Consider the following 12907-nt stretch of genomic DNA (forward strand, 5'->3'; position numbering starts at 1 on the left):
AATACATCACAACATATTTAACCAACAAGGGTAGTCCTATACATGCCATTTCAAAGTTCAACCAAAATTTATACCAAAATAGAGACGTTGATAGTGTGGATGACTTGACTTTATTGATCCCGAATCCGGTTGCTATCGAGCGAAATCTATAAAACAGAGAGCCAAAGTAACGGATAAGCATTTTTATGCTTAGTAAGTCTCAAGGAATATAATCAACTCTAATTACAGCAATACATTCACATAGCCAAATGCGTCATTTCATTAATTCACATTCTTACTTCACACTTCATCATTATATACTTTCACAAAGTATCAATCAATTCAATAACTGAAATTCATTAGTCGATTGAGCGAATGTTGCTCAAACATGTCGACTTTCCAATGCACATATAAACGTACCTTATTCTTTGGGCTTTCGAGTGTACTAATTGAATTTATTACAGCAACCAACACTCACCTCCAGCCCAAGATTCTTGAATATAACCGGATATAAGCATGTGCACAAATGCCTTGGTCTTAGCCAGGATAGAATGACTCGCACGAATGCCTTGGTCTTAGCCGGATATAGCCGCTAGCACAATTGCCTTGGTCTTAACCCGGATATAATTTCCAGCATAATTGTCTTTGGGGCTTAGCCGGATATCATTCAATTTCTCATGCACACATACATCAATAATCATTCGACATACATATTTCATTTTTGTTACTAAGGCTCAAACACAATTATAATCATTAGCATAATCGCCTTGGGACTTAGCCGGGTAGAATTCGAATACTCATACACACATAAATCAATAATCAATACATCCATATTTCATTCCACATAATTCAATTAAGGTCACTTCTTGAGGACTTACCTCGGATGTTGTCGAACGGCTTTTACGGCTATTCGATCACTTTTTCCTTCCCCTTGTCCAATTGTGGCCCTCTTAGCTCTTGAGCTAATTCAAACAAATTCAATCTATTAAAACCTCATTGTGCTAGCTTATGGCGAATATGACAAGGAGTTTAAATGGTCATATGGCCACTCTTTAGCTTGAATACACAATGGTCATGCACATTTTATACTACATCAAGCAATTCAATACAATTTATTCGAGCATCAAGGAAAAGCTAAGGCCTTCAATAGGCTACCCAAGGCGAATATTCATGTACATGTTGAGGCCAATTATGCACTTAATACCTCACAAAAACAGCATGCATTTTACTAGTTAATGCTTTGCATATTGTTGCTCAAAACTTATAATATAGCATCGAGCACTCATATGTGTGCTAGGCCGAATGTGCTTGCAATTTCACATTCATTCTTCAACATCTTCTTCTTTAAACAAACATATTCATCACTTAGTTCATAACCAAACATCATGTGCAAACATATATATACATATATGAGCATGGCGAATTTCAAGGTGTCCATAGCCATCCAAAACACAAATTTTAACTAACATGCAAGAAGCATGAACCATGCTTATGAATGCATCATGGCGAATATGACAATCATGCTCCTTTTCAACTTCAATCATGATTAAACAAAAGAAAACTCAAAATCTTATTCAAGAGTAGACAATCCATCATTGCATGCATCATCATCAAGCTTTACACTTAGCATGCAATGGCTTTATCACCATAACAACTTTGGCCAAATACCATTTCCATGGCATAACAAGGATTTGAGCCATGGCTAACATGCACATCAAGTTAGCAACCAAAACATGCATGAAACTCCTAACACAACCTCATACATACCTTAATCTTGATGCAAACTTAGCCAAATCTCCTTCTAGATCTCTTCCAACCCAAGCATGAAGCAAAAGTCCTCCCCCTTTTTCCTTAGTATTTTCGGCCAAGAAGTGAAAATGGATGAACACAACAAAAAATTTTTTCTTCCTTCTTTCTCAACTCACGGCAAGGGGGCATCCAAGCTCATCTTTCTCTTCTCATTTTTTTTTCATTTTTTTATGCTTATTTTTATTATAATACTTCCTACATGACTCACTAGCCAAACATGTTGGAAACATGTTTTCCCTTGCCCATCATGCCCACCTTGGCCGGCCATTATAGTCAAATTTGGGGAATTTGACATGCAAGGACAACATTTTCCTAGTGTGCATCAATAGGCCTCTTCAACATTTGCCTATCTCATTTCTAAGTTTTCTCACACAAGTCCTTTCTAGTGAAATTCACCTTTATAACACTAAATCAATCATCATAAAATGTCATACATGAGCACGCACATATTATAGGTATCAAAATAAATTTTTAATTATTTTTATGCTTCGGTTTTGTGGTCCCGAAACCACATTCCGACTAGGGTCAATTTTGGGCTGTCACAGAGTCTACGGACTTAAAGGGGTTGCCAGCTGTAATATCAGCAATGTTGGCACGGAAATATGTAAGAAAAGGGTGCGAGCGTACCTTGCGTATGTGCTCAATGACAAGGAATTAGAAAAGAAACCCGAATTTTTGCCCGTGGTTTGTGAATACCCGGATGTTTTCCCTGAAGAATTGCCGGGTTTACCACCTGTTCGGGAAATAAAATTTGGCATCGAATTGGTACCTGGTACCACTCCAATTTCGATAGCTCCGTATCGTATGGCACCAACGGAATTAAAGGAGTTGAAAGCTCAGTTGCAAGAATTGGTGGATAGAGGTTTTGCTCGCCCGAGTTGTTCGCCTTTGGGTGCGCCGGTGTTGTTTGTGAAAAGAAGGATGGAACCATGAGGTTGCAGATCGACTATCGCCGCCTTAATAAAGCGACGATAAAGCACAAATACCGCTACCACGTATCGATGACTTGTTCGATCAACTGAAGGGAGCCTCGGTGTTCTCGAAAATAGATTTGAGATCGGGCTATTATCAATTGCGAATCCGAGATTGGACGTACCCAAGACCGCCTTGAGCGAGATATGGTCACTATGAGTTCCTAGTGATGCCGTTTGGGCTTACTAATGCCCTGCGGTATTTATGGATATAATGAATCGGATCTTGAGACCATATTTGGATCGATTCGTAGTCGTGTTCATTGATGACATCTTGGTCTATTCAAGAAATGAGACCGAACATTTGAACACCGAGGTTAGTGCTGCAAATTTTATGGGATAAGCAATTATATGCTAAGTTCAGCAAGTGTGAGTTCGTTAAGAGAGGTTAGCTTCTTGGGTCATGTGGTATCTGATCGGCATTCGAGTCGACCGAATAAAATTTCAGCCATACTTAATTGGAAGCCTCAGAAATATTCTTGAGGTTCGAGCTTTTTGGGGCTTAGGTTATTATCGACGATTTGTAAAGGTTTCTCAACGATAGCCACGCCGATGACGGCTACTCCAAAAGGATGTTAAGTTCGAATGGACGGAGAAATGTCGAAAAGTTTCGATCAACTAAAACTTATTTGATGAAGTCCCAATTCTAGTGCAACCGAATCCCGCAAAGAGTTTGTCATCTATAGTGACGCCTCCTACTTGGGTTAGGTTGTGTATTGATGCAAGAAGGTCGAGTTGTGGCCTATGCGTCGAGGCAATTAAAGCCACACGAGAAAAATTATCCGACCCATGATCTCGAATTAGCTGCCATCGTATTCGCCTTAAAGATTTGGCGACATTACTTATTTGGTGAGAAGTGCCATGTGTACTCGGATCACAAAAGTCTCAAATATTTGATGACCCAAAGAGACTTAAATCTGCGACAAAGACGTTGGCTCGAGCTGTTAAAGGATTATGAGCTGGTCATTGACTATCATCCCGGAAAGGCGAATGTGGTTGCGGATGCCTTGAGTCGTAAATCGTTATTCACTCTACGAGCGATGAATGTGCACTTGTCTGTTCGATCCGACAAAGTGTGTTAGTGGCTGAATTGAAAGCCAAACCATTATTGACACATCAAATTCGAGAAGCTCGAGAAAGTCGACGACGAGTTGGCTACAAACGAATTTGAGTGTGTTCGAACAAGGACTCGGAGTTTCAAATCGATGATGACGATTGTTTAAGGTTCAAAAAGTCGTCTGTGTGTTCCAAAGAATTCGAACTCATTTCGATAATTCTGAATGAAGCCCATTGTAGCCGAATGGCAATCCACCCGGGGAGTACGAAGATGTACAACGATTTGAAACGTCGGTTTTGGTGGCATGGTATGAAACGAGACATCTCTGACTTTGTTTCGAGATGTTTAATATGTCAACAAGTGAAAGCGGAACATCAAGTGCCTTCAGGATGACTTCAGCCAATCACGATACCCGAGTGGAAATGGGATCGAGTCACAATGGACTTTGTATCCGGACTGCCATTGTTAGCGAGTAAGAAGGATGCGGTTTGGGTCGTGGTAGATAGATTGACTAAGTCGGCTCACTTTGTCCCGTGACGCACGGATTTTCAATGGACAAATTAGCCGAATTGTACGCTTCTCAGTTGTGAGATTGCACGGGTGCCTATTTCCATCGTGTCGGATAGAGATCCGAGATTTACCTCGCGATTTTGGAAAAAGTTGCAAGAAGCTTTGGGTACCAAGTTGCATTTCAAACCGCCTTTCACCCCCAAACCGATGGTCAATCCGGCGGATAATTCAGATACTTGAGGATATGTTGAGATGTTGCGTCCTCGAGTTTAGTGGTTCATGGAACGGTATTTTCCGTTGATTGAATTCGCTTACAACAACAGCTTTCAATCAAGTATTAAGATGGCACCCTACGAGGCTTTGTACGGTCGTAAATGCCGTACACCATTGTTTTGACCGAGCTCGGTGAAGGTAAGATTTTCGGTGGATTTGATTAGAGATGCTGAATGAAAGTGAAAGTAATCCGTGAAAGTCGAAGATAGCCTCCGATCGTCGAAGTCGACGCGGATCTCAAGCGTAAGGATATCGAGTATCGTGGGTGATAAAGTGTTTCTCAAGGTATCGCCTTGGAAAATGATACTCGATTCGGTACCGTAAGGGCAAGTTGAGCCCGAGGTTCATTGGGCCATATGAGATATCCGAGCGAGTCGGTCCAGTGGCATATCGTTTGATTTTGCCCCCTGAACTCGAAAAGGTTCACGATGTCTTTCATGTTTCGATGCTTCGACGCTATAGATCTGATCCATCGCACGTGATTAGTCCATCAGAAGTTGAAATTCAAGCCAATATGAGTTATGAGGAAGAACCAATTCGTATCTTATCACGGGAAGTGAAAGAGTTGCGAAACAAGCGGGTTCCGCTAGTGAAGGTGTTATGGCTCAAGCACGGGATAGAAGAAGCTACTTGGGAAAACGAGAACTCTATGAAAGAGCGATACCCAACCCTATTTACCGGTAAGATTTTCGGGGACGAAAATTTCTTAAGTGGGGGAGAGTTGTGACAGCCCAAAATTGACCCTAGTCGGAATGTGGTTTCGGGACCACAAAACCGAGGCATAAAAATAATTTAAAATTTATTTGGATGCCTATAATATGTGTATGCTCATGTATGACATTTTTTGATGATTGATTTAGTGTTATAAAGGTGAATTTCACTAGAAAGGACTTAGTAGTGAACTTTGAAAGTACGATAGGGAAATGTGTGATGACTAATTAAAGCATGCATGCAAAACAATGGACTTGCATGTCAAATTCCCTTTTATAGGTGGTGGCGGCCATGACCAAGAATATGGGCTAAACATGTCATGAAACATGTTTTGTTGGGCATTAGGGAGAAATAATAAACAAATAAGCATGGGTAAGAAAAGAAAAAAAAAAATGTGTGTGTGAGTGTGGTATCTCCCCATTGCCGTGAGTTGTAAAGGAAGAAAGAAAAAATTTGTTCATCCTTTCTTTGAGCCAAAACTAAGGGGAAGAAGAGATTTTGCTTCATTTTATTTGTTTAGAAGAGATCTAGAAGGAGATTTGGCTAAACTTGCACCAAGATTAAGGTATGTATGAGGTTGTGTCATGAGATTCATGCATGTTTTAGTTGCCAACTTGATGTTCATGTTAGCCATGGTTCAAATCCTTGTTATGCCATGGAAGTGGTATTTGGTCAAAGTTGATATTGTGATAAAGCCATTGCATGCTAAGTGTGAAGCTTGATGATGATGCATGCAAAGTGATGGATTGTCTACTCTTGAAATTTCTTTGTAGCCACCTTGAGTAAGACTTTGAGTTTTGTTTTGTTTAACCATGATTGAAGTTGAAAGGGCATGATTGTGATGTATTCGCCATGATGTATTCATGAGCATGGTTCATGCTTCTTGCATGTTAGTTAAAATTTGTGTTTTGGATGGCTATGGACACCTTGAAATTCGGCCATGCACATATATGTATACATATGTTTGCACATGATGTTTTGGTTATGAAGTAAGTGATGAATATGTTTGTTTAAAGAAGAAAATGTTGAAGAATGTTTGTGAAATTGCAAGTACATTCGGCCTAGAATACCCATGATGTGGAAATCTTGGAATTTATTGTTGATTTGGTGCAAGTATGACTAAGTATAATCGGCCATATGAGTGCTTGATGATGTATTATAAGTATGGAGCCACAATATGTAAAGCATTAACTAGTAAAATGCATGCTGTTTTTGTGTGGTGTTAAGTGTATAATTGGCCTCAAATTGGACATGTATGTTCGGCCTTAAGTAGCCGATTGATGGCCTTAGCTTTTCCTTGATGCTTGAATGGATTGTATTGAATTGCTTGATGTAGTATAAAATGTGCATGACCATTGTGTACTCAAGCTAAAGGGTGGCCATATGACCATTTAAACTCCTTGTCATATTCGCCATAAGCTAGCATAATGAGGTATTAATAAATTAAATTTGTTTGAATTAGCTCAAGAGCTTAGAGGGCCACAATTGGACAAGGGAAGGAAAAATGATCGAATAGCCGTAAAAGCCGTTCGACAACATCCGATGTAAGTACTCAAGAAGTGACCCTACTTGAATTATGTGAAATGAAATATGGATGTGTATTGATTATTGATTTATGTGTGTATGAGTATTTGAATGATACCCGGCTAAGTCCCGGCGATTATGCTAGTGATTATATTTGTGTTTGAGCCTTAGTAACGAAAATGAAATATGAATGTCTAATGATTATTGATGTATGTGTGCATGAGCAATTGAATGATATCCGGCTAAGTCCCAAGACGTTATTGCTGGAAATTATATCCGGTTAAGACCGAAGGCAATTGTGCTAGCGGCTACATCCGGCTAAGACCAAGGCATTAAATGCGAGTCGTTCTATCCGGCTAAGACCAAGGCATTCGTGCACGTGGTTATATCCGTTGTATTCAAGAAGCTTGGGCTGGAGGTGAGTGTTGGTTGCTGTAATGAATTCAATTGGTACGCTCGAAAAGCCCAAAGAATAAGGTATGTTTATACGTGCATTGGAAAGTCGACATGTTTGAGCAACATTCGCTCGATCGACTAACAATTTCAGCTATTGAATTGGTTGATACCTTGTGAAAGTATATAATGATGAAGTGTGAAGTAAGAATGATTATGTGAATGTGTATTAATGAAATGATGCATTAGGCCATGTGAATGTATTGCTTTAATTAAAGCTGATTTTATTCCTTGAGACTTACTAAGCATAAAAATGCTTACCCCGTTGCTTTGGCTCTCTGTTTTATAGATTGTGCTCGATAGCAATCAGGATTCGGGATCATTAAAGTCGAAGTCATCCACACTATCAAAGCCTCCATTTTGGTATAAGTTTTGGTTGAACTTTGAAATGGCATGTATAGGACTACCCCTTGCTGGTTTAAATATGTTGTGATGTATATGTGTTCGCCATGCGAAAATGGCTCGTAAAAGTGAAGTACGAACTTAGACTATTTGCGGTTTGTATATATATATATATATATGGTGTCATGATGTGATTATGGATTGGAAATGGGAATGTTGGTCACATGATCAGCCATTGGTATGGTTAAAATGATCATATGTGAACCTATGTATGGCAAGACTAGTTGGTTCATGGAGACTACAAACTAGGTAAGACCTACCTTAAAACAGATGCTGCCAGCTGCAGTGACGTGAATGTGAAAAATCACCAAAATTTGTAGGAATGGTATTAAATAGTGAATGAGCTATGTGAATGAACCTTGATGAGTCTATTTTCATATGGAAGAAACGAAACGGTCATAGGAGTTACTTGTTAAGAGATATTAAAGCTATTGTGAGACAGGGCCAGAACGGTTTCTGGGTCCCCTGTCGCAACTTTAAACATTTACTATAAATTATCCAGAAATAATTAGGAGTCGTGCCTTATATGTACAGATTCCATATTGAGTCTAGTTTCATTAGAAACAAACGGCACCAGTATTAAAGCCCTGTACAGAGAGATATTCAAGTTGTAACGCGCGAAGGTCAGAGCAGTCGATCCCTGTAACATGGGTGACTTTAACTAATAAACTGTACCAATTGGCCCGACCAAAAATTCTAGAAATAAGTCCATGGATGGATATATGAGTCTAAATTCAGGAAAATTTACGAAACCAGTTTCGAGTTTTGAAACTCGAGATATGATTTTAAGGCGACGGTGACGCAGTTTTCCAGCCTGACTGGAAATGTCAAATTGGTGGGCAAAATATGTGGACTTGGCTTGTTAACCCCTCGTGTCCGACACCGGCGATGGTCTCGGGTTCGGGGTGTTACATTGAAGTCATCACACCGGCTGGAAATCTTTTGGTATTGTCTTCGTAGTTGAACTAGGAGAACATTTGGCATGTATAGGCTATTTTGTTTTGTTGAATCTCGGGTTGTAAACTTTAAGCCATGCGAAGATGGCCTATGTGGTCGGTTGAGTGTGAATCTAAAACCTATAGGCACGAGCCTTAGAAACCTTAATTTTGATAAGGTGGCCATAGTTTGTATTATGTATGATGAAATAGTTGGCCATGGAAGAATTATGAAATAGTCATTGTTTGCTTTAGTACCAGATGCTGCCAGCAGCAGTGAGGTGAGATGGAAAATCACTAAAAATAGTAGAAGTAGAATTAAATAGTGAATAAATTATGAAATTTAACCTTGATGAATCTATTTTCATATGGACGAACCGAAACGACCGTATGAGCTGTATTTTAAGAGATATTCAGGTTTTCGCAAAACAGGGCCAGAACGGTTTCTGGATCCCATGCTCCGACTTGGAAAATTTACCATAAATTATCCAGAAACAATTAGAAGTTATGCCTTATATTCATAGATTCCCCTTTGAGTCTAGTTTCATTAGAAACAAATGGCATGAGCATTAGAGCTCTGTACGAGATGATATCCAGGTCATAATGCGTAAAGGTCAGTGTAGTCGAACCCTGAAACAGGGGTGACTTTAACTAATAAACTGTACCAATTGGCCCGACCAAAAATTCTAGAAATAAATCCATGGATGGATATATGAGTCTAGTTTCAGGTAAAATTGACAGAACTCATTTTCGAGTTCTGGAACTCGAGATATGATTTTTAAGGTGACAGTGACGCAGTTAACTAGCCTGCCTGGAACAGAAAAAGGAAAACAAAAAAAAAATTTTCCAAGAGAGGAATAAGTAAAGTAAGCCCAGTAACACCTCGTGGTCAAATCCGGTGACGGTCACGGGTTTGGGGTGTTACATTGGGCCACACAAGAGTGTGGGCCCATATGGGCCGCAATATGGGCTATAGGCCCATTAGCACTGATTGACCAATAAAGTTGCACGGGTCGCTCAAGATGACTGTGGACCTACTATAGGGTCGTGGTAAGTACACTTAGACCCCATATTGATGAGATGACCATTATACCTCTATGAGGTAAATTGACTGAAATACCCTGTATTATGTATGACTGTTTTGAGCATGACATGCCTGCATACACGTATGATATTATGTTGCATTACTTGGGGTGGGATATATGTTTTGGAGAAAGTGTACTGAAAGGCTATAAGCCTATTACTGGAAGCTCTATTGCAAATATTGCCCAGTACCAAATACCGTACGTTTTGGTGTGTAGGGCTGGGTGGGTCGACTTTGTCCCCACATGGTGTGTAGGGCTGGTACGGAGTTGGTGTGTAGTGGATGGATTAGGTAGGATTCTTTGTCTGCATACTATACCGATATGGGCTAAGGCTTAGACTACTTTTATCACTGAAATGGGCTAAGGCCAGACTGCTACTATTATTGAAAAGGGGGTTAATGCTCTTAACTGAAACTAAAAGGTCTTAGGCCTAGTTTACAATACATTGATTGTTTGTTATTTTGGGTTTCCACACACTTTATTTTCATAAACTCACCTATCTGTCATCTGTGCAGGAAATCCCCAAGCTTAGACAGGACCTTTTTATATAATTGAGATTTCATATTGAATTTTTATTATGTAATAAGGCCGATGATGAGTGATATTCGTAACAAGTTTTAAAAATTTATAAATGAATTGTTCTTGAGATTAACTTATTATCACGATTAAGGCAAGTGTACCTATGAATAGTAGTATAGTTTAGCAAGACCATATTGTCGAACCCAAAGGAACTACAAGTACTAGTATTTACTTCCTTTTTATTATCTAGCCTAAAAATCAAGAGGTTTGGTTATCTAAACTAATTACTAACTAAGAATGCACAGAAAGAAAACTTGGGAAAATACTTTTCGGAAAATTCGATTGATTGAGACAATACCTAAGGAAAAATCCACCTAGACTTCACTTGTTATTTGACTCTCAATCAGACAATTTATTCATTTGACTTGATCTGTAAAAATCCCTAAGTTATATTATTATCTCTCTCGAGACTAATAACGTCTAACCCTAGGTTGAATAATTGAAATCTCTTTCTAATTAACACCCTAGAATTGCATTAACTCGATCTATGGATTCCCTTATTAGGTTTCACCCTAATCCGGAAAAATCTTATCACCCTATCTCTAGGCGTGCAATCAACTCTGCTTAATTATGACAAATTTACTCTTAGACTGGGTCTATTCCTCTTCTAAATAAGAGCTTAACTAGAATCAATATCCTGGAATATCAAAACAAGAATTAAGAACACATAATTCAGAACAAGTCAAATATTTATCATACAGTTAAGATAATAATAACAAGATCCGTCTTAGGTTTTATTCCCCTTAGGTATTTAAGGGGTTTAGTTCATACTTAAGAAAGAAAACATCTTAAAAGCATAAAGATAACAAAACATAAGAAAACCCAAAACTCCTGAAGGAACTTGAAAGGAGATCTTTATTCTTGATGATGAATCTAGCTTTTGAGATGGATCAATCGGCTTTCCTTGAGTAATTCCTTGCTTCCTCCTCTGCGTCCCCCTTCTAAGTGCCTCCTCAGGTGTTTAAATAGGCTTTAGAATGCCTAAGAGCCCTCAAAATTGTCTTTTTCCAAATAGGGTTATAGTTGGGCTCGGCAGGGACACACCCGTGTGACATGCCCGTGTGTGATTACTCCAGCTCATGGCCAAGGCTGTTGAACAGGCACGGGCTTGTAGTATACCCGTGTAAGTCGAGCTTCAATCCTGCCAAAGGGACACAGCTATGTGACACGCTCGTGTGAGAAAGTCCAGGCCGTGGTGATTTCCCATGTAGGTCCATTTTCTCCTTTTTCGGCCCGTTTCTCGCTCTTTTTACTCTCCTATGCTCATCTAAGTATAAAACATGAAATTAAAGGATTAGGAGCATCAAATTCACCAATTCTAAGGAGAAACCATCCATAAATGTGCTAAGCATGGGATAAAAATATGTATAAATTACGATTTATCAGCCGCTTTAATTTTTGCTTAATTTGGGAGATTTAATTCTCCTATTTTTATATTACACTTGTTAGTAATAGGACGTTGGTTTTCGTGAAAATATAAACAAATGTTTTTTCTGAAAACATCACGCTCACGCAAGACGTTTAAAAAGCTTCCGTAACAAATACGGTTTTAAAGTTGGTAATAAATTGGTTTAAATAATATTTTACCTAAACAACTTGAGTTTTCACAATGAGCTGGGCCTCCTAACCTTTCTTTTACAAATCTAAAGTAGTTTTTATCAAGAACGGGTCTTTCATCGATAAATATTTTGGAAAACACTCCAATGTGACATCACAGATTCAACCATAACGTCTAGGCCAGGTTTGGGGTGTTACATAGAGAATTTTTAATTTACAGTGATGCATTGTTGAATGGTTTAGGCTGTGTTTTGATGGAAGAAGGCAAAGTAATAGCTTATGCTTCTAGACAAACAAAACCATATGAAAGAAATTACCTGATACATGATTTGGAGTTAGCAACTATTGTGTTTGCATTAAAACTTTGGCGGCATTACTTGTTTGGTGAAAAGTGTCACGTATTCACAGATCATAAAAGTTTGAAGTATTTGATGTTGGAAAAATATTTGAATCTGAGACAATGAAGATGGCTTGAATTGTTAAAAGATTATATTTGGTTACTGATTACCATCCAGGAAAAGCCAATGTGGTTGCTAATACTCTAAGCAGAAAATCTTTGTTTGCTTTGCGAGCAATGAGTACTCGGTTATCTTTGTCTAATAATGGTTCGGTTGTAACTGAGTTAAAAGCTAGACTAATATTCCTACAACAAACTTGTGAAGCTCAGAAGAGTGATGATGAATTACAAGCTAGATGGTTACAATGTGAGTCAACTTTAGATTTTGAATTTCAGATTGATTCTGATGATTTTTTTTATTCAGAGACCGAATATGTGTACCGAAGAATTTAGAGCTGATACAAAAAATTTTGCACGAAGCTCATAATGGTACTATGTCTATTCATCTGGGAAGTAATAAAATGTAAAATGATTTGAAAAAGATGTACTGGTGGCCAAGAATGAAACGAGATATTTTTGAATTTGTATCTAAATACTTGATATGACAACAAGTCAAAGCTGAACAACAGGTGCCTTCAGGATTACTATAACCAGTTACGATACTGAAGTGGAAATAGGAAAGAATTACTATGGATTTTGTTTTAGGATTACCCTTATCTCTGAAA

The sequence above is a fragment of the Gossypium arboreum genome, chromosome 1 (genome assembly GCF_025698485.1).
Source record: "Gossypium arboreum isolate Shixiya-1 chromosome 1, ASM2569848v2, whole genome shotgun sequence".
In the NCBI taxonomy this organism is placed as follows: domain Eukaryota; kingdom Viridiplantae; phylum Streptophyta; class Magnoliopsida; order Malvales; family Malvaceae; genus Gossypium; species Gossypium arboreum.